Consider the following 24,164-nt stretch of genomic DNA (forward strand, 5'->3'; position numbering starts at 1 on the left):
GCACACCTTTGGAGATTCTCTCGGATAGGGGACCGGGATTTCGAGCTGATTTAGTCGGGAAATTGATGAGCAAGTTAAAAATCAAGCGCAGGCACTCTACACCATACTACCCTCAGTGCAATGGTCTTGTGGAAAAGGTAAATGGTCTTATATGTAAAATCATCACTAAGCAAGTGCATTTACATCCTTAGGCATGGGACAAACACCTAGATGCAGCACTTTGGGCCTACAGAACATCCTTTAAAACATCCTTGGGGTATACACCTTTTCACTTGGTTTACGGGCAAGAGGCACTATTGCCTATAGAATTGGAGCTAGCGAGCCTCCGAGTTCTAAAAGCACATCAAGAGGATAGTCAAGACAAGCAGGTGGAAGGAAGAATCATCGATTTGGAGAGGTTAGGGCTAGATCGAGAGTCAGCAGTGAAGTACTATGCAGCCCAGGCAGAGAAGAAACGAAAGAAGTTCAATCGCAACCTTGTCAAGAAAGGTATTAAGGAAGGTTCTTTAGTGCTCAGATATGACAATCGCTTTGATCGCAGGAAGGATGGTAAGTTCTTGCTTAAGTGGGAAGGCCCTTTTGTAGTGATACAGAGGTTCTCAAATGGTAGTTACCAACTAGGTGACCTAGATGGTAAGTACATCAGACCCCGGTAAATGGTTGGCGATTGAAGGCCTACCAATGTCGTCTTTCACAGCCATATGCTGGTGAAATCAATGCTAAGGATGGTTCAAAGGAGAGCTCATCATATTCGAGCTCCAACTAAGGTAACAATCATGTACATAGTCGTTTCAAAACAAAAAAAAAAAGAGAAGACAAAAAAAAGGAAAAAAAGAGAAGAAAAAAAGAAAAAAAGAGAATGCTACCAGTGAAAGTGGATATTGACAATGGATGGGGTATGGCTTTCAAGGGTCTAGGAGACCAGTTGTTAGTCATGGATGGATACAATTATTCATCAGAAAGGACTAAATAGGGTGCGTCAGCCAAGAAAGCAGTAACATGGCAAATTCAATTGGTACCAGGTAGGTAAGTATTCAAGAGAACCCTATTGTAGCACAACCTACAGCTAGAGGCATCAAATACCTCTAGCTTAAGGGGAAGGGCTATATGATGCATGATTTTTAGGACCCCTTCTGAAGATGCAATAAAGGCACAGTCAGTTGTTGGGGAGATGAGGATACTCTAGTCCAAGGGATCTCGAAAGAGAAGAAAAATCTACTTCACAAGCACCAAAGAGTAAAAAGTGCCATGGATAGAAGATACGTGGGAACGAGCTCTTATGCATGCCTACAACCTATATCTTACAGAATATCCCATTCTAGGTGTGAATTTCTAGTGAAATTTACACGAGGATGTTCGTGTGGACTCACATCACAGCACAGCATACTCCGTTTTCACTTTTTTACCGACAGTAAATATTTTTTACCACAATAAATATTTTTTACCTACAGTAAATATTTTTCACCTACATGGTAAATACAAATCACTTTTTACCTACAGTAACTTTTTTTACCCATGGTAAATATTTTTTACTGCACCATAAGGATTTGGTAGGTAACAGTTCACTGTTACTAGAAGCAGTGATTGGGCATCAACAATGCAGTTACAGGAGGAGAAAAAGGGAAAATCTTATGGTAAAGGTGAGTCAACAGGGATAAAGACTTTTGAGTTGAAAAGAGACATGCTGATTTTTTCAAAGAACACATGTCAAAAGAAGCCATGGTTGAGGATTTTTTGAGAATTTGATATTCAGGAGTACCCAGCTGCCACCTCCCCCCCGCAGGTCCCCCCCTGACATGTGCAGAACCTCCAGTTTCAACAGCCACCTTACCTGCTCTTAAATGCTGGTCAAGGCCTTATCCCCATGTGTCACAATCAGAAAAATCAGCATTTACCCTCCCCTCTCACATCACTCTAGAGAATATCTTGATGGTGACATATCAGGTGACCTCAATCTGTTGACCACCCTAAGCAAAAAGTAACCCCAATCAACGGAAATGTTTATCCCTAATCCTAAACCCTCTCAGAAACCTATATAAGGAGGCCTTCTCTCACTCAAAACCAACACTTCACCCACTTCACCAAGCAACGAAGCTATGACGACATTGCTCACAACGAGGAGCTATGGATGGAGCTCTGCTCTCTCTCCCTCTCTCTCTCTCTCTCTCTCTCCCTCTAGTATGCTACATTACTAGCCCTAAAACCTAAATAAGGAGTCTTCTCTCATGCTCCATGGCCACCATCCTCACCATCATTCTCTAAGGTATTGATGTGTTGCTAGTAGGATCATACCTACTTGCTGGGTTGATTGTTTTTTACAAGGGGTTATGCCATCCTTGGCTTGCTTCTCTATATCCTTGTTATGTATGATCAGATGCCGTTGTATTGTTAAGCTGATGTTTTGTGTATATATATGCTACATAAGGTCCCTAAGCTTCGTTTCTATGTGTTTTGCCATATGTTTTGATGCCATCATAATGCCAGAAGTCTCACTTGCCTATGTGCACTATGTGTGAGGTCCCTAAACCTCTTAATTTAGGGTGGTGCCCCCTTTGTTTTGTTCTTTGCTTGTTTGCATGAGGCGTGGTTTGTGGAGTGTGCACGAGTACAGAGGCCACCCGATTGCACTGCTCTTTTTCCCGCTATCAGAATTGATGGAAGGATTTCATCTAATTGCATTGTTGGAACTTAGAGGCATAATTAAAGAGATTCAGGCAGCTTTAGGACCGAATTGTCAGGAATTCAAGAAGGCATTGTAGGAGGAATATTTTCTCGCAGAGGGTAACCAGACAAAGCTTCATGAAGTGGGTGGTGCAAAAGAAGAATAAAAATTTATCTGCACGAGAGCTGTTACGCGAACTTGAGAAGAATTGACATGTTATCCTTGATAGAGCAGCATTCAATGAACGATCGAAAGGTTGAATTGTTTATTCAGGTTGTTGATCCACATCTTTAGAAGAGTTTGATGCAGTTTCTAGAGGATTCAACAAGTGAACTGGGATTAACGTCTAATTGGAAGACAGTCATTGAAGCGGATTGTGAAACGGCAGATGAGAGTTGAAAAGCTAATTGTGGCCAATGTTATGGATGATGTTGAAGATAACGCTAAGGAGAATTCATCCTCAATAGTACCAAAAGTGGAGGAGCCGGTTCTCGACGAGCTGATGAAAGGTATTAAACATGTAAATTTGAATATAAAAGCTGTGAAACTTGAAGGATTAGCTGCAAAGGGGTCTACTTCCGAGCCTAAGCAACAACCACCACACAAAGGTTGGGATAATCGTTGCATGTGGTGCAATAGTGAAGACCATAGATATGTTAAGGAGTGTGATGACTTTGATGAAGCCTATAAAAGAAATGTGCTTTTTTGGAAAGATAGGAAGATTCACCTCAGGAGCAACAGGGGAGATGCTCCGCTTGAACTTTGGTAGGGGCAAAATGAAAAAGCTAGTGGAAGAAATGCAACATAATGTTGCTCTTGTGGAAGCAGCCACATATAGATTGCAGGTCTATGGGAAGGGAGATGATGAAGGTGCAGGTGCAAAGTGCCAACTATGCCACTTATGGAAAATTATGACTGTGACTTATGGAAAATTACGACAAGTAGGGAATTCCATTCGAGAAACCATGGGGTGGATTGATCTGGTGGATTCTCTTTTGGTATGTGCATTTATTGCTAAGTCTCAAGCTAATCAAGCTATGGTGGAAGAGAAGTGGAAAAGGGATGAAGAAGTTGTAGGGACATCCAAAAGGGCAACGAGAAAGAAGATGGACCTCATCCCAAAGTGGTCATGGAGGAGCCACCAAAGGACAAGAAGAAAGGTAAGCCCAGGGGACCCTCTTATAAGCTGAAATCTGATATTGAATTGGTGACAGATCTAAAGAAGGTCTTTGAAGAGGGAATTCTCAATAGTAAAGCAGAGCTCACATTGGGTGATATTCTGGGAATTTCCAAGCGCAAGTTCCATGAGGAGATCATTGATATTATCAAAAGAAAGCGGAAGATGCCAAGTGAGTAGGAGCCAGAGTCCGTTAAGAGCCAGATAATTAGACACATCGAAGAAATTTTGGATGATTATGAAGAAGACTTTGAAGATCTTGAAGATGAAGAGTTGATGCTTGTGGTGGTTTTAAACCTGATTGTACTTGAGCTAAGGAATGTTCATTTTAATGATGAGGAAGACCGTGAATTTATACCAAGGAGTCACTTTTCAGGGATTCATTGGGCAAGTGAAACAACTGAAACTGTTGTGAAGCTTGGTGACATTGAAGAACCGGTCATAGCACTTGTAGACCATGGCTCGGAAATAAATCTGATGGCAAAAGGCTTACACAAAAGGGAGAGATGGCCTATTGATGTGGATCACAGTTGGAAAATTCAAGCTACCAACATGCTTCATCCATTACCAAAGATACATAAGGAGTTTAAAGAACACAGATTTGCACAGGATTTTCTCAGGGTGCCACTATAAATCAAAACTATGGTGGTACAAGTGAGGAGAAGTTCTCACAAAGATAAAATTTCTCTTCAAGGTTTTTGGGGTTAACATCCAAACGTTTAGTATCTTACATGAAATTCAATGATTTGCCAAAGTGGGAGAAGCAGTATGTTTCAAGTATCCAAAGTGAATTGCAGGGATGTGATGTGTTGGAACTAGATGATGTGATTTCAGGGATCTTTGAAGAGGTGTACGAAGAGCTAGACATATATGAGGCACTTATGCATATTGAGGATTATTTGGGTAAAGGAGTTGAAGCACAGGTAGAGATGAAGTACAGGACTGTTGCAAAGAAAGTGAGACCAGTGGCTACATCTCTACCATAAGGAAGTGATGGGGTGATCAAAGAAGCCTCTCAACAGCCTATACTCAGAAACCCAAAGAACATTGGACATAAGTTTACCAAGGGACATTGAAGCAGCTGAAGATTAGAGAGGATGGTTTTTTCAACAAAGAGGAGATCAAATGATTTCAAGATATGCTCAAAAGACATGGTAAAGCTTTTTATTTTGAACCACGTGAGTTTGGGTGTGTGTATCCAAGTGTTGTTTCGCCTATGGTTATATTCATTGTTCCTCATATTCCATGGAGCTTACGTCCCATTCCAGTTCCTAAAGCTCACTTGACAAAGCTTATCGATTTGCTTAATGAAAAGACACAAATTGGCATTTTGGAGCCATCATGTGCGCCATACTCCAATTGGTGGTTCACTATTTGGAAGAAAAACGATACTGGAAGGTTCATACAGGACATGAATCCGGTTAACAAGGTAACAATCCACAATATGGATACTGGCCCAATTGTGGATGAATTTGTTGAGGCCTTTCTAGGTAGATCAATTTACTCCATTGGTGATCTTTACTCTGGATACGATTAGTTTAAGTTATCTTTGGAGATAAGGGATTTTACTACAATGCGCACTCCTCTCGGTTTGGTAAGGATGTGCACTCTACCAGAAGGTGCTACTAATTATGTGCTCATATGATGAACAGCATGAATAAGTTATTAAGGGACTTTATCCCTCATGTTACTATGCCTTTCATTGATGATCTACCAATTAAAGGATGTGAAGAAGGGTCCAAAGATGAGGTAAAAGATTGAAGGGGGTTCCGACGATTTGTTGCTCAACATATTTCTGATTGTGATGCTATTTTATCCAAACTTGCAGAAGTTAACTTGACACTTTCAGGGAAAAAATCAATTTTTGGTGCAAAAGAGGTTTTAATTGTGGGGCATATGTGTAGTCCAGAGGGTAGAAGGCCAAGTCTAGTTAAAGTTTAAGCTATCCAAAAGATGAAAGAAACATTCTCTTCAGTTATTGAAGTTCGTCAGTTTGTGGGTGCGTGTGTATTCAACCTTATTTGGTTGCCACATTTTGCGCATGTTGCAGAGGTTGTTTATCAGTTGTGAAGGAAAGTCTAAAGGTTTGTTTGGGAAGAAGTTCACACAAAGGTTATCAAGAAACTAAAGAAGATGATTCTTGAGGCTCCAACTTTGAGGAAGGTTGACTACAAATGTAGAAGACCAGTAATCTTAACAGTTTACACTAGACCGACAAGCATTGGGTGGGCTATAGGTGAGGATGATGCCGAAGGACACAGGTATGCAGTTTGATTTGGACCAAAGGTGCTCAATTCTTGTCAACAAGGTTATCCACATGTTAAGAGATAATTTTGGGACATTGTTACTGCTCTAGAATATTTTATTGGAGCTTCATTCATGGTAGAGACATATTGCTTGCCACTGATAGGGATGATTGCGAACTGCTTTACTCCGTACACTGCCAGGCTACGGTGGATAGCCTATTAAGTCTCTTAACCCTAAATTTTGTCAAATTATAGGTAGACATACCCTTCTTGTAGATATGCTATCAAGGGCCAATGAATATGAAGAAGAGATGCTTACCACAAGTGATGATGCTGGCTTGAAGTTTTACACTTCTTCTTATTTACATACAAACTGTGGTATTATTGCTCATGTTTTTGAAGTATTTTTTGAAGAATTCTACGAGGGAGAGTGGCTTTTGATCGGTCGCTACCTTAGCACTCTTACTAAGCAAGAAGGATGGAATCATTAGGGTTATAAGAGGATCAAGAGAAAGGCCTACAACTACTTTCTAAGGGACAATCCTCTATGGAAGCAACCAAAGTGTATAGAAGGGGTACCGAAGCAGGTTGTTTGTGACAAAGCAACTCGGCAACAGGTGATAAAAGAGTTTTATAAAATCTTATGGGCTGGATACAGAGGAATATGGGCAACCTTTGTTAAGATAAAGGACCAACACTGGTGGAAAGGTATGTATAAAGATGTGGCTCAATTTGTGGAGACATGCTTAATATGCCAACAGTATTATATAGTACAACAAGAGATGGATTGCATCCCACCTATCCACTGGCTATGCACTACTCGTGGACCTAATTATGATACCAATAGGTATGTGGATAATGAGGTACATTGTTCTTGCCAAACAAGAACTTACTAACCAAGTTGAAGGTAGAGCTTTCCGTACCAAAGCTACAAGTTCAGTATGCAAGTTCTTGCTTGAAGATGTTATTTCCAAGTATCGTTGTGTTGGCAGAATTATGGCTGATAGAGGAGAGCTGGGATGCAAATGAGGCTCGTGAGTTTTTTTTCTCGTATGGGCATTAAAGTGGCTGTCACTACAACATACAATCTACAGGGTAATGGGAAAAGTGAGAGAGGGCATCCGCCTATTGTTAAAGCTTTAGCAAAGGCATGCCAAGGGCATATTGGTGATTGGCCTAAACTCTTACCATTTGCTTTATGGGTTGATCATACTACACACAGTTTTGTTACATGATTTATGCCATTTGAGTTTGATGTATAGGCAAAAACCCATGATGCCTATAGAGGAAGCGGTTATGTCTTGGACCATAATGCCATGGGAAGAACGTATGACTACATAAGACTTGCTTGCTTTACGCATTTGCCAACTTGAAAGGCGTCAAGAATATAGTAAATCTCAAGGAGGCAAGGTTGAAGAATAAAGTGGCATTCTATGGAAAGCACAGACTACAACCTCATGCCGTTAAAGATGGGGATTGGGTACTTGTTTATGATGGTAGCTTGGAGAATCATTATACTGCTATGTGGAAAATGGTTAAATGATGGTTTGGACCATATATGGTGCTTCACGTTTATGATAATACAACATACAACTATGTGAACTTTGTAAAATTTAATGGCCTAAAAACTTGTGTGTAGCAGAAATTAGCATGAACATAGTGGGCATTTCATTAGAATAGATTCCTAATGAGAATTACAAGAGTGCTTGGGTGGAGAGAGCAACAAAAATCATAACACCTAGTTAGATAGCATGAACAATACTTTCAAAAGAGAGAGAAAGTAATCTATTGACAACAGTTGAGGACCAGATTTGCATGGAGCCGGTCCCCCCTCCAAAAGGCTTTGTATTATGGTTTCTCCCATCAAGAGAGACATTGTACAATACAATTCTTTGTGTTCCTTCAAGACTAGCTAGTGCAATGAAGATGAAAGATTCATGCACTAAGCAAAACACATAGCAAACACAACATCAATTATCCCCGGTCTCAGACCCAAGACCTCGCACACCTTCGAAGATGGTGAGAGCTAGCAGGGTATGACAGTAGATTGAGAGGAAGTAGGAGTATTCTTACGAGAAAGATGTACATCTCCTCACATAATCACTCATATTAGCATATCTTAGCTTAGTAATTAGCATGGTAGAGGAGATGAGAGTGCATTGAATCTTGGCTCTTGGTTGGATTTGAATCACAAAGCCAAGAGTTGTTGGTGTAGGCCTCCCTTCTCACAAGCTTGAAGTAGGTGATAAGCTTTCCATTAAAGCTTGAGAAGGAGAGAGAGTATTCTTTACTTCACACATGAGATTGTGTGAGTGTGTGTGTGATAATGCCTTGCAAAAATCAGCCCCCTTTCTCTCTTGGTCGACCCCTCTTGCTATTTGCTCATGCTACCCCCTCATTGGACCTCCCTAGGGCTAGCCAATGACAATTAAGCATCATAAGTGATAGCCTTATGACATGTGTCCCCCTTTCCCCTTTTGTGAGAGCTTTAGGTAATTTAATAATTCAACTAAACTCTCATTGGACCCCTTTGCCTCCTGGCCAATAGGAATCAAGCAATCCAGTGGGTTGATGAATGCTCATTGGACCCCTTGGGAGACTGTCCAATAGTCTTCTAGAGGACTTAATTCTCATTGGTTCTTTTATTAAGTGTTTTTAAATTAATTAAACTAGATTTACTCTAGAATAATTCTCATTGGTCCACCTCCAAGGCCATCCAATAGGAATTGGGTAAACCTTGTGGGTATCTGGGCTAGGGAGCTGACATGTGTCCCTCATTCCCTTTGTGTAAAGGGAGCTTGTGTGTGTGTGTGTGTGTGTGTGTGTGTGTGTGTGTGTGTGTGTGTGTGTGTGTGTGTGTGTGTGTGTGTGTGTGTGTGTGACTTTGTCTCTCATCCCCTACTCCCAAGGCTCGCCCCCTCCTATGTAGGGATTTGTAAAGACTTTTGGGTCACACACAAAGCATCCAATTCACCTTTGGACACAACCTTTGAATTTTGGAACCTTAGCATTTTGGAAGTCTTAATGGGCTGAACGTTAGGGTCTTTTTAGCCCATTGTTGCACATGGATATTTTGCAGATGGTCCCCCCTTTGAATCCCTATTTTCCCTCCTTTGGATCCCTACTGTGGCCTGTCTGCTAGCTTAACCAATATTCTAGCTTTTTCTCCCGCGGCACTTCCCCATATTAAATGATCACTTTAACATGAGAAAATCATTTAGGAGAATTAAATATGGATTATTATGACATTACCTCTCTCTTGAAATCATAGTCGTCCTCGACTATGGTGTAGAGAAGATAAAGCATATTCATGAGTCCTTTTCTTAGCGGGTAGAGGATCCCTATGCTACCCTACGACATCATTCCACAATGGATGACTAGTCCATTTGGTGCTTGAGAGCCTGAGGCTGCCGCAAGCATGTCTGCACATTAGTCCTATCAATCTTCCATAGTAGAGTGACAAGCTCTACTTGGTGTTTGGGAGACGTCATCTCCGCAAACTTGATCTAAGCATGCATACTACTTCATTTTTGTGAACAATAAAGAAAAAGAGAGTCTTATAAGATAAAAGCTTTGTTCATTTTTAACATTTTGTACATTTGCTTACTCTTGGGAAGCATTGTAAGCATTGACAAGGTTTAGGTTATCCGTTAATTGTATGCCTTGCATCCATCTAGCATCTTCAAAAGGATAATTCTTAAACTTAATAAGATATCGTCGGATAGTCTTACCGCCTCTTAGTACCTTGTCTTCATGTCGGAGAATGGACTCGGGCTGCAGCACCTCCTCTTGGTCCTCGATCTCCGGTGGGTCTTCGGTAGTTGGTTCTTGAGGTGGCTCTCCTTTGTAAGGCTTTAATAGGCTCACATGGAAAGCATTGTGAATGAGCCAATGATTGGGAAACTTGAGTTGATAGGCCATCTCATTGATTGGCCTAAGAATCTGGAAGGGACCATAGTACCTTTTTGCTAGTTTAGCATAGTACTTTTGGTGTCCCGTAGGATTCTTGCCCGTCGTGTGCCTTAATCGAGCCTTGGGAAATTTTAATGAGACCCAATTGTTTTCTTTAAAGGCTTGGGCTCTTCTGTGCTTGTTAGCATCAGCCTTTTGCCTTTGCTGTGAGATAGAGATAGCATCCTTAATCTTTTGAAAAGATTCTTGTAGGTCCCGGCTATACTCATCTGCAGCGAAGATCTTCCCATGTACCTTAAGTAGCAAGGGACTTTTTGATCTTCCCTCAATTACCTCAAAAGGTGCTTTTCCTGTGGAAGTATGTACAGTGTTATTGTAAGCACACTCCACTAAGGGTAAGTACTTCTCCCATTGGGATCTTTGATCTACTTCCGTTACATAGGCTTTTAGTAGATCGAGAATTGTTAGGTTAGCTATTTCACTTTGGCCATCCGTTTGTGGATGATAGGCCGAAGAGAAGTTTATCCTTGTCCCTAAATTCTCAAAGAGACCCTTCCAGAAATTACTGGTCATTCTAGGATCTCTATCCGACACTATGGACATTGGCAAGCCATGGTACTTGAAAATTTGTGAAATGAAGAGGGTTGCCATTTGATGGGCTTTGATAGTCTTTTTGACAGGTATAAAACGATCTTGTTTACTGAACATGTCCACTATCGTCCATATTCCCGTATTCCCATAGATAGACTTAGGCAATCCAAAGATAAAATCCATGGATATGCTCTCCCATGGTGAATTAGGGATTGGCAAAGGTTGAAGCAATCCAAGTTGCTTCCCTCTATCAAATTTTGTCTTTTGGCATACCACACATTTAGAAAAATACTCTTGTATGTTCACTTTTATGGTAGGCCAATAGAAATATGTTTGAATTCCCTTTAAGGTAGAATGAATCCCTCTATGCCCCGCATAAGGTGGAGCATGAGATTCATACATTACTTTCTCACGTAGTGAGTTAGTAACACATAGTCTATTGCCATAAGAAGATAACCATCTTGTAAAGTAAATGGTTCTTCTTTCTTCCCTAATGCAAGGACTGAAATCACATCTCTAAAATCGGGATCAATAGCATACTCATCTATCATTGAAGATAGATCATTGTGAGTTGCTATGGAAACCGCATTCACTCTCGGTCGTCTTGAGAGTGCATCGGCTACTTGATTATGCTTGCCAGCAATGTGACGCCGCATCAAATTGTTGAATAAAGGCCAAGACTTTGTCCGTAGCACCAAAGGTGCCATCATAGGTAAGGAAAGAGATGCTCTTCCCTGCCTCTTTGAACTTCTTCAGCTTGGACGACCTCTTCCATGCGGCATAGGATTTCCTATGGCCTCTTCTTTTTGATGGTTCAAAGGTTGCACCATCACTTTCTTCAGAAGGTGAAGAATTTGAAGAAGGTGGAGAAGAGGGTGACCTCTTTCTCGCCTTTTTCTTGTCTTGATCTTCGTCGTCTTCACCATCACTTTCATAAGAGGAAGAGGATGAAGACGATGGAGAAGAGGGTGTCCTCTTTCTCGCCTTTTTCTTCTCTTGATTTTTATCATCCTTCTTTGAATTGTGGTGTGGAGAAGGGTGCGATGGTCTTGTCCGCTTTGGTGGTGATGGAGAGCGTTTAGCCCGCCGTCTTCGTGGAGCCATCTCTGCCAAGGTGGCAGGAGACTCACTTATTTCTCGTTCCTTCGGTGGAGGCTCTTGAGTTCTCCTTTGGGAAGGAGATGCATCATCAAGAAGTAAATTCTTGAGCCCTTCGTATGGATTCTCTTCTTCTTCCCGAATCGGAGAGAGACCTCTTTTGGAAGTCTCACAAGGAGGCTTCCTAGGTGTTCTCTCGTCATGGTGGTGAGCTTGGAGAATCCCATGAGCACGAAGCTACCTTTGCACTTCACTTTGGAGAGATGGATTGCCCATGGCATCATTAGTAGCTTGCTCATTAGCAAAATCAAAGTTATCAACATTAATTTCACTCTCTTTACTATTGTCAGCCATTCTAACAACTTTTAGGTGTAAACTTTTTAGGTGTAATTTGGCACTTCAAGCCCTAGTTGCTACTCCTCTTTACCCATTTAGAAAAAGCACTCAAGCTACTGTACCCATGGCTCGAATACCATTAATTGCAAGGAATAGAAGAGAGGGTCGTTCAACACCAAAACAGCATCGTCTCCTGTCAAGCTTCTAATAGCTCAATATTGGTTAAGCCGTAGGCAAGCCCCGTAGGACTCCACTATTAAGACCATAGATCTCGATGATGATGCCCCGTTAACTGCATGAAGGCAGGCGCACTGCAAGGCTGAAAAATCCCTATTCTACTTACTCACAGGAAATTAATAATACCAACCATTTATAGCTAGCTTAAGGACCTCCCTTCTTGAGCAAGAAAACAGAAACCTTGTGCTCTGATACCAATGTAACATTTAATGGCCTAAAAACTTGTGTGTAGTGGAAATTAGCATGAACATAGTGGGCATTTCATTAGAATAGATTCCTAATGAGAATTACAAGACTGTGGTATTATTGCTCATGTTTTTGAAGTATTTTTTGAAGAATTCTACGAGGGAGAGTGGCTTTTGATCGGTCGCTACCTTAGCACTCTTACTAAGCAAGAAGGATGCACTCATTAGGATTATAAGAGGATCAGGAGAAAGGCCTACAACTACTTTCTAAGGGACAATCCTCTATGGCAGCAACCAAAGTGTATAGGAGGGGTTCCGAAGCAGGTTGTTTGTGACAAAGCAACTCGGCAACAGGTGATAAAATAACTTTATTAAAGCTTATGGGCTGGATACAGAGGAGTATGGGCAACCTTTGTTAAGATAAAGGACCAACACTGGTGGAAAGGTATGTATAAAGATGTGGCTCAATCTGTGGAGACATGCTTAATATGCCAACAGTATTATAATGTACAACATTGAGATGGATTGCATCCCACCTATCCACTGGCTATGCACTACTGGTGGACCTAATTATGATACCAATAGGTATGTGGATAATGAGGTACATTGTTCTTGCCAAACAAGAACTTACTAACCAGGTTGAAGGTAGAGCTTTCCGTACCAAAGCTACAAGTTCAGTATGCAAGTTCTTGCTTGAAGATGTTATTTCCAAGTATCGTTGTGTTGGCAGAATTATGGCTCATAGAGGAGAGCTGGATGCAGATGAGACTCGTGAGTTTTTTTTCTCGTATGGGCATTAAAGTGACTGTCATCACTACTACATACAATCTACAGGGTAATGGGAAAAGTGAGAGAGGGCATCCGCCTATTGTGAAAGCTTTAGCAAAGGCATGCCAAGGGCATATTGGTGATTGACCTAAACTCTTACCATTTGCTTTATGGGTTGATCATACTACACACAGTTTTGTTACATGATTTATGCCATTTGAGTTTGATGTATAGGCAAAAACCCATGATGCCTATAGAGGAAGCGGTTATGTCTTGGACCATAATGCCATGGGAAGAACGTATGACTACATAAGACTTGCTTGATTTACACATTCGCCAACTTGAAAGGCGTCAAGAATATAGTAAAGCGTAAGGAGGCAAGGTTGAAGAATAAAGTGGGCATTCTATGGAAAGCATAGACTACAACCTCATGCCATTAAAGATGGGGATTGGGTGCTTGTTTATGATGGTAGCTTGGAGAATCAGTATACTGCTATGTGGAAAATGGTTAAATGATGGTTTGGACCATATATGGTGCTTCATGTTTATGATAATACAGCATACCAACTGTGTGAACTTTGTAACATGTAATGGCCTAAAAACTTGTGTGTAGCAGAAATTAGCATGAACATAGTGGGCATTTCATTAGAATAGATTCCTAATGAGAATTACAAGGGTGCTTGGGTGGAGAGAGCAACAAAAAGCATAACACCTAGTTAGATAGCATGAACAATAGCATGAACAAAAAGCATAACACCTAGTTAGATAGCATGAACAATACTTTCAAAAGAAAGAGAAATTAAGCTATTGACAATATTTGAGGACCGGATTTCCATGGAGCCGGTCCCCCCTCACAAAGGCTTTGTATTATGGTTTCTCCCATCAAGAGAGGCATTGTACAATACAATCCTTTGTGTTCCTTCAAGACTAGCTAGTGCAATGAAGATGAAAGCTTCATGAACTAAGCAAAACACATAGCAAACACAACATCAATTATCCCCGGTCTCAGACTCAAGACCTCACACACCTTCGAAGATGGTGAGAGCTAGCAGGGTATGAGAGTAGATTGAGAGGAAATAGGAGTATTCTTACGAGAAAGATGTACATCTCCTCACATAATCACTCATATTAGCATAGCTTAGCTTAGTAATTAGCATGGTAGAGGAGATGAGCATGCATTGAAGCTTGTCTCTTAGTTGGATTTGCATCACAAAGCCAAGAGTTGTTGGTGTAGGCCTCCCTTCTCACAAGCTTGAAGTAGGTGATAAGCTTTCCATTAAAGCTTGAGAAGGAGAGAGAGTATTCTTTACTTCACACATGACATTGTGTGAGTGTGTGTGTGATAATGCCTTGCAAAAATCAGCCCCCTCTCTCTCTTGGTCGACCCCTCTTGCTATTTGCTCATGCTACCCCCTCATTGGACCTCTCTAAGGCTACAATTAAGCAGCATAATTGATAGCCTTCATACATGTGTCCCCCTTTCCCCTTTTGTGAGAGCTTTAGTTAATTTAATAATTCAACTAAACTCTCATTGGACCCCTTTGCCTCCTGGCGAATAGGAATCAGGCAAGCCATTGGGCTGCTGAATGCTCATTGGACCCCTTAGGAGACTGTCCAATAGTCTTCTAGAGGACTTAATTCTCATTGGTTCTTTTATTAAGCGTTTTTAAATTAATTAAACTAGATTTACTCTAGCCTAATTCTCATTGGTCCACCTCCAAGGCCATCCAATAGGAATTGGGTAAACCTTCTGGGTATCTGGGCTAGGGAGCTGACATGTGTCCCTCATTCCCTTTGTGTAAAGGGAGCTTGTGTGTGTGTGTTGAGTCAGCAGAGGATCACACCCACATTTTTGCTCACACTCATCATTTTGTAACCATTGATTGTAATAAATGTCTGTCCGACATTAATTTTGATTTGAGCCATTCATTAAGTAACGGGACTCAATTGAGTTTCCAGCTTGTAATCCTGAAGTAATTTCACTTGCTCATGTAATTAGTTAGAGATGTTCTCACCTCCAAGGCTGAGGTATATAAGCCAAAGTTTTTGTAACCTAAGGGGAGATTCATTAATCAAAGTGAGTTTTTTGAGCGCCGTGACTATGTCTGAGAGAGAGAGAGAGAGAGAGAGAGAGAGAGAGAGAGAGAGAGAGAGAGAGAGAGAGAGAGAGAGAGTCTTATCTACTTGCTACGCGAGCTATGGAGCCGCCATTGGAGAAGCGACACCGCCATTGTGTTAGCAACGGCGAGAGCTACGCACAGATACCAAGAGTGCGCGCTATCGGCTTCTATGTGTGGTAAGTTCCTACGAGCTTCGGTGTGAGTTTTCTTCCAACTCGTGTGTCGGAATGGAGCGTGAAGCATATCTATAGAACCACAACGAGTAGAGCTACACATTAGTACCATCGGGGTCAAGTTTCAATCACCTGTATTTTTCGGCCTGTCTTCATACGTGTTTACCGCACGGAGTGGTTATAGGTTGATTTTGTAGTTCAAGTCTTTAGGGTGTTGTTCTTACCTAGTGTATAGACTTCCCCTTGAGTTTGAGATCGATTCAATGATTCTAGATCCTGTTTCGTATAACATTCATTCGTAGTACAGATTTCAGTCACTTGAGTATTTTAGAACTTAGATTTGATTTCCTTAGTAGTGATTGTCATTAGAAGGTCGAGTAGGTGATTTGACACCCACCAAGTTGTTTCCATGCGCCTGCGGGTCAAGCTCCCTCCTCGTCTGACAAATTCTATTGTTGGTTGAGTTCTCGCTATTTAGCTTCCGCTAGCAGCGTAACCGCCTTAACATTTGGCGCCGTTGCCGGGGACGAGAGCCCTAAGTAGGTGACCTTAGACTAATCCTACGAGGTGAGTCGTATAAACTACTTTGTATACTTTAGTTAGAAAAGATCTAGGAGTGGTGGACTCCGAAGATCTCGAGAGATACTAGGAAGTGGGGTATTCCTGGGTCTTACGTGTTGACAATATTTTTAGTTTAGCTTAGATTTGTTTGTTGTTTTGTTGGTGTTGAGTAGTTGTTGATAGAAGAAGAATTTGCTAGTCCGTGAGTGGCAGTGGATCTCTTTAAAATCACAATTACCAAACCCATTTTATGATTAGGAATAGCTTAGGTAGGACTTCATTTGATCCTGATCTAGAGCTAGTAATCATTGGAGTATTTGCTTGATATGGTTGATTGCATGTTAGATCACTAAACCGTCGAGTTAGTAGTGAAACTTGCAATAAACAAAAGTCAGAGAAATTTTCTGTGTATCTGGGAGTTGCTGAGCACTTGAGAAAGCTTTAGGAAGGATTCTGTGCCAAAAAAGTGAAAATCTGCAACTTTAGATATCATACGCGTATGATGTCTAAATGACCAAACAGAGACCAAAACAGAAATTTTGACTTTACCAGAGTGTTCAAAAGGGGGGTTATACCCTAATTTCAACTTAAAACAAGAGCATTAACACTCAAAAACCCAAAAAGACAAGCCAGAGTCCAAGAAACGCAAAGAATAGGAAATTTTGGATTCAGATCTTGTTTTTACATTCAAACCTGACAAAAACACTTGAAACTCAATTATAAACATTGGAGAAGGCTTAAAACCAAGAATAGTCAAAATCTGGGATAAAAGACATCATACACGTATAACGTCTTTTAGCACATCCACTGCTTATTTTTGATATCTGACCTGACAAGAATGTTACAAACACTGTAGAAAGCATAAATATCAAGTCTTGACCCAAATTGATGAAAAAGACATCATACGCGTATGATGTCTTTGACCTAAGTTTGGACATATTTTGATACTTTGCCAACACAGATCCATTGTAATAGCTATCTAGAGGTTATATTTCAAGTTTCATCCCATTTGGATCACAATTGACCCAAAACAAGTCAAAAGCGGAAAATTGCCAAGAAAAGCCTAAATTAGCCATAACTTGCTCAAACAGAGTTCAAACTGAATTTTGTGAGTGGACAGAGCATAAGGGGGCTACTGAGAGTGAGCATAACCAAAATAGTCCAAATCTGTGAAAAACGACATCATACACGTATAATGTTTTTTTCAGCATAACTGCAACAAAATTCTCACTTGATGAAACAAAAGTTGTCCAACTGACAAGATTAAACAATTGACCAAGTATCAATCAGTTTGGATCAATTCTGACCACAAAAACTTGGGAAAACAAATTGCCAAGACGGAAAAGTTAAAGTCCTTTAGGGGAATTGATGAATTTGAGATCGGACAGGAATCTCCAGAATAACCAACCAAAACAAGGGGAACAAGCAAGTGTCATATTAACCGAGGGAAGTGTAAACCAACGTTGGGTGCAACCATTAGAGCCGATCTTTGAAGGAAGTGTTTCTGATACTTCTTCGGAGAGATCTTACGAGATTTTCACCGAACACTTGGAACACTTGAACCTGAACAACAGAGAAAATATGGCAGCAGGATCATCAAACCCTTCTGCCACAATGAAGCTATTGTTCCTAAAATACTAGTACGACAATGAGCAAGGTGCCAAGATCTACAAAGATGGAATGGACCGCTATTGTGTAAAGATAGAAGATAGACCTAGTGAGTTCAAGGACTTAGTGCCTGTGAGCTATAGCGGAGATAGATATCTAGATGACGAGGGTACCATGTACTTGGTAGTCCTAAATCCTAACATTGTGGACAAGTGGGGATTGATGGGCACCAAAGCCAAAGTAGATGAAGAACTTGAGGAGAAAGCACCAATAATGAACTTCCCTGATGCGAGGTTAAGAAGAGAGAATGAAACTACAAGGATCAACACTGATAACATCTATGTGGGGCTATACAAATATAATAATGGGGAGCAAGATCTCTATTATAGATGTGAAGAACCCTACACCGGAGAGTTGACAGACCAAAAAAGACTTTATGTCTTTACCTACACAGAGGGATCGGAAGTGAAAATTGCCGCTTACGACAAGTATGGGAGGCAATACTCAACAATGGGCAAGAAAGAATTAGAAGGATATACATACTTTGGGGGACCACTACATCAGTATTATGTTACTTCTAGCTCACAAAGACTAGCACCAACAAATGGAGTGCAAAACCCAATGACAACAGGAGGACAAAGAACTCAGGCTGCTGACTCTTTTAGTCAACCTCAGTACTCGAAGCCCGGACCAATGGGATCATTACATTCCAGAGAGTCAATGGATACGAATCGCGGTAGTGCAGTTCCAATCCCCACGTATACCACTCCAGGTCCAAGGTTCGAAGCGGAACCATCACATTTACCTCCTAGTAGTAGACTCAGGGCAGGGGAACCGACAAGGGTAACCCATGAAGTCCATGATGCTAGAGAAAGCTTTAGCCGGGACACAGGAGCAATGAGATTGGTAGCAGACCATAGACGTATGAGACCATCTCAAGTAGCCAAGTGTATGCCAAAGAAGTATGGTGGTTCAGAAGTATGGTGTCACTCTTTAAGCAAGTCTTAAGAGCTGAGCAGATAACAGATTTCCATACACAATCGAGGGATTTGGTCTTACTCTAGAAGGTATGGCATTGACATGGTTTCAACCACTGAACAGAGGGGGATTCCATGACATTGACCATTTGCTAAGAGAGTTTGCTGAGGAATTCTCAAAACGAGGGATTAAGCACAATACGGTCTCACAAATATATGCTTTTAAACAGAGAGAACACGAAAAAGTGAAGAAAGATTCACTTCGCTTCAAACAATACATTGAGAGATGTCCAGTACGTGAACGACCACAAGATGACAGACTATCTGTTCTCTTTATTGAAGGATTGAGAAACGAAACTCTCAAGAAGGACTTGCACTTGAAAGCTTGTACAAGTTTCGAGCAAGTAACGAGAGAAGCATTGTACTTAGTGGATAACTGTACGGTTTATGGAGAGGTGTCAGCGGATACAGATTTTGCATCCAGTAGCTCTTCCTCCATAGCGAGCGAGACTACCACTAAAAAGAATGTTCAAACAACAACCATGCCAAATGTAGAGCAAATGATAGAAGATGCTCTAAAAAGGATGGCGCCATACCAAAAACCATTGCCAAAACCACTGAAATGGTGTGCTATTGAACAAAAATGGACAAACCACCCAACAGAGGAGTGCTATTACAACAAAGGGTATATAAGGGAGCGTCAGTATGCACCTCTTGCTCAATTAGCACCACCTCAGGTACATCCAGTACCTCGATACCCAACGGGAAATGTACCAGGACCTATGGGGATTGAAAGACCGCAACCGGTATTGGGACAACAACCACCTTTACCAGGAGCAAGACCAGTGGGCATTAGATATGCACCAACCTTAGAGAATCAGGAAGAACAAGCCTTAGTGCCTGTTCAAGCCTATTATGAAGAATCTGGTGCACACATGTCTCCAACTGTGTATTACCCACCAGAAGAACCCAAACAACCAGAACCATGGGGCATGATTGGGAATGTTGGAACACCAACAGTTACAAGTGCTTCTGATGAAGAGAGATACAATTTGGACGCAAGAACATTGATGTTCATAGCTCATGGAGGGTTAACAGGACAAAGACCATCCTATCCACAAAGGACGAATCAAGTGGGACCAAGACCAGCACTAGGACCCTGTTACAAGTGTGGAGATGACCATCTGATGAATGTTTGTCCACATACGGAAATCATTAGAATTAACGCTTATTGCACTGAGTGTGGGGTTACTCACTTTATTGAGGATTGTTCAAAGAATCCAAACAAAGTGCAAAAGACGACATTGAATATGCTAGAAACTATTCCTACCAGCAGTGGGTCTGAAAATGAAACTCTGATACCAACGCAAGTTGTTACTAGAGCTCAAGCTAAGAAAACCACTAGAGAACCTGAGAATGGAAAGTTAGCGACTAAAGTGGTTAGTCAAGGACCGCGGAGTCAGAGAAACACATGGAAAGCTAGAAAAGCACGCATGAAGTTGAGAAAAGAACGTGAAGACGCTATTCTAGCTTAGGAACTAAAGAAAACTAAAGATAGATTAGAAAAACTTGAGAGTCAAAACGGGAAACGAGAGATGAGCCCGGAAAGAACGAAACAAAAGAGTATCAAAGAGACAACGAGCTTAAGCTCGAGCTTAAGCTCAGAGGGATCAGTGCTAGTCGACAAAGTACACGAACCATTGGACGCACTGATGAGAGCTTACGAAGCTAGGTTAAAGAACAACCAAACACAAGAATAGAGGTGGATGACATACCCAAACGCGGAATTGGAAAAGCAGAGACTTGAAATGTGCCAGAGAATGATCGAGACTGCACAAGCCTTATTAGAACCACCAAGAGAAACAATGAATTGTGGAATGGAAAACCCAATTCAGCAAGAGACTATCATTTCACGGGTAGCTGAAAAGACTCCCAGTGCACAAAAGCCTGAAAATACACATAAGGATGACCGCATAGTATTGAACACAACCGATCAGGAGATAGACAGTTTTCATCCAGTCATACAGAGGTCTTACGGAAGAGATGAGGATTACAATGAATTTTGGAAACAAGTGAGAGAGGCAAACTTTGCAAACGAGCTAAGTTGCCAAGCTAATCAGACAAATTGGGAAAAGGACATCAGGAATCCTCCCATAGTGGAATTTGAGGCAGGATCTCAAGTGGACTTGGATCTGCAATCTTACTGGGGATATGGGGGCTCTGTTAGAACAATGGAGAGCAAACCTCATTCACTGAATACCTTACCTTCATACTTAGGAGAGTATGAAGCAAAATCCGAGATTAGAGCACTTCCCTCACGAAGAATTTCATCAGAAAAAGTCATGGACTCGCAAGGATTGATAGAGATCTTGTCAACACCAGTGACATGCACTATCACTCTAGCTGAGCTTTTGAGGCTAAGACCACATATGTGGACCACTGTAGGAAAATGCTTGGAGAAATTTGGGATAAAAGACCCAACATCGAGACTGCAAGAGGGTATACAAGAGCTGAGCAAACCACAAAAGAACGCTAAGCATGTACCCTTAAACAAGGTCAGAGAGTATTGCGAAGGTGAAGAGGGGAATACAACCTTACCAGTTGAATTCCAAGGAGTGAACACAATGGCAATACTAGACAACGGAGCTGGGGTAGCCATTGCTACAAAATAAATCTGGAAAAAATGGGGGAAACCAGCAATAAGGAAGACTAGGTTGAAACTCCAATTAGCAGATGGACACATGGAGAAACCTATGGGGTTATTAGAGAAAGTCGTAGTAACTTCTTGCGGCATTGAATACGAACATACTTTTGCTATTGTCGATTTTGGCAAGGAGAATAACTATGATATCATACTGGGAAGACCATTCATGAGACAGTTGAAAATGGTCCAGGATTGGGGCTACGATCACATATACCTGAGAAATATGGAAACCACTACACGTGTGAACCTGAAAGACCATAGCTACAAAGATGTGAACCGAACACCGGTAGAGGAGTTTGATTCAGCTACTTTGGCGGGATCCGAATTTCCAGCTTGGTTAGGTAAGCCCAAGGAGTTATGGATGTGTGGAGCCTCAAAATGTGGAAGTCTGAGGCGAGAAGAATATGTTTTAGAAAGGGCTATCGAAGACGAAACTTATATAGGAGAACCCTTTCCAGAGGACACGCTTGAACCATTAGAATGGATACACATTCTAGCAACCCTAGATGTTTGTGCAATTCCGGATGTTCCCACAACAAAATTTTGCGACAAGGACGGGTACGACGTGGTTCCGTACTTCATGTTGAGAACTGTACTCGAAAAAGAAACTGAAAAGAACGATAGACTGGAAAAGGAAGATGAAGAAGAGGTGTTTCACGACATTCCCGATCATCCGGAGTGGGGAAATGAAGCAGACAACGAGTCAACGGACAATTCAAGCAGAAATGAAGAAACTATAACGGATGTCAGATTTTATGATTTTCCGAACCAAACTAAACAACGCCAGAAATGCTATAGAGCAAAGAGAAAAACAAAGGGGGTTAGAACCAATCCGATGCCTAGAATAAGAGGAAAAAATCAATTCCTAATGCTAGTAAAGGCGGAAGATTGTGTTAAGGACAAGATTTCTGGAATAATGAGAGGCAATGATCAAAAGAGCTTACGAAAAGACAAAAGAATCTCAAGAAATCAAGTTCAAAGGAATGAAACGAAAACTGAAACAGAAAAATCAGAAAAGAACAAGCGCAATAGAGAACACACGGAGTCCAAGTTAGAACGTAGAAACAAGTACAGAGAGCTCAAGAAAACTCTGAAAGAAGTTTGGACGACAGAAATTGAGAGTGGAGAGGACGAAAACGCCAAAATCAAGGAAAACATGGATGTTCCCTCTCACTACAGGAAATTCACAATGGAGGATAGGAAGGTGGTATTAACCCAACCTATTCGAGAGAGAAAGGCGAAAGAATCTTATGACGGACCGGAGGATGCAAAAAAAGTTGATTTAGCAGCTCCAGGTGAGACAACTAGACCGGTGTACATAGCCACAGATTTGTCTCCAGGCGAGAAAGAGAGACTTTTGAGTCTTCTCAGAGAGTACAGGGATGTGTTTGCATGGTTTTATAAGGACTTAAAGGGAGTTGACCCATCGATATGCCAACACACAATCCCACTAAAACAAGATGCAAAGCCTAGCAGACAGAGACCATACACATATAATGATACGTTTGCTAAGCGAATCAAAGAAGAGATAGATAAGCTAATGGAAGTTGAATTCATATACGAGATTGAACACACCGATTGGGTATCTCCAATTGTGGTGGTACCCAAGAAGAACGGAAAACTCCGAGTGTGTGTCAACTTAAAGAAAGTGAATGCTGCAACAATCAGGGACAATTATCCCCTGCCGATAACCGATCATGTTCTAGAGCGTGTATCAGGGAAAACAACATACTCCTTTCTTGATGGTTTTTCAAGATATAACCAGCTAGCCATAGCACCGGCAGATCAACATAAAACAGCTTTTGCAACGGAGTGGGGAATTTATGCTTATCGGGTTATGCCTTTTGGTCTAATCAATGCTCCCGCAACCTTCCAGAGGCTGATGACGCATGCTTTCATAGAATAATTAAGGTTGTTTCTAGAAATATACATGGATGACTTATGTGTACATTCTCTTCTGAGAGATGAGCATCTAGAACACCTAAGAAAAGTATTTGAGAAATGTAGGACATATCGCATTTGTCTCAATCCTGAGAAATGTGTGTTTATGGTCCGACAGGGCAGAATTCTGGGACATATTATCTCACAAAACGGAATATCCACGGATTTAGAGAAGATAAAAGTTATAGTGGATACGCCTAGACCAACCAATGCGAAACAAGTACAGAGCTTTATGGGACATTGCGGATATTATAGACGATTCATTTACATGTACGCTATAATAGGCCAACCACCTTACAGGCTAATAGTGAACTTTGAATGGACAAAGGAGTGTGAGGAATCATTCAAGAAATTGAAAGAGGCACTCATTACTGCTCCAGTTTTGAAATCACCAGATTGGGAGAAGACATTCCATGTGCATATAGATGCTTCGGCATATGCAATAGGATGCATTCTGGATCAGCTAGAAGAAGGAAACATGGATTTTCCTATCTATTATGCCAGTCGACATCTCAACAATGCAGAGAAGAATTACACCACAACAGAGCGAGAAGGATTAGGAATGATATATGCTGTGAAGAAATTTCGGCATTATCTTCTAGCCAACAAGTTTGTGTTTTTTACGGATCACCAAGCCTTGCTCTACCTAGTGAATAAACCATGCAATACCGGGAGAATAGTGAGATGGTTCATTATCTTACTGGAATTCGACTTCACGGTAGTAGTAAAGAAAGGAAAAACACATCTTAGAGCTGATCATCTTTCGTGATTGACGAATGGAGAAGACCCTATAGGAGTAGATGACGACATGCCAGACGCGTATTTGTTCAACATAGAAATGATACCGAAGTGGTCTCAAAATGTCGTT

Source organism: Adiantum capillus-veneris, chromosome 17, assembly GCF_014529385.1.
Source record: "Adiantum capillus-veneris isolate H3 chromosome 17, ASM1452938v2, whole genome shotgun sequence".
Classification (NCBI taxonomy): domain Eukaryota; kingdom Viridiplantae; phylum Streptophyta; class Polypodiopsida; order Polypodiales; family Pteridaceae; genus Adiantum; species Adiantum capillus-veneris.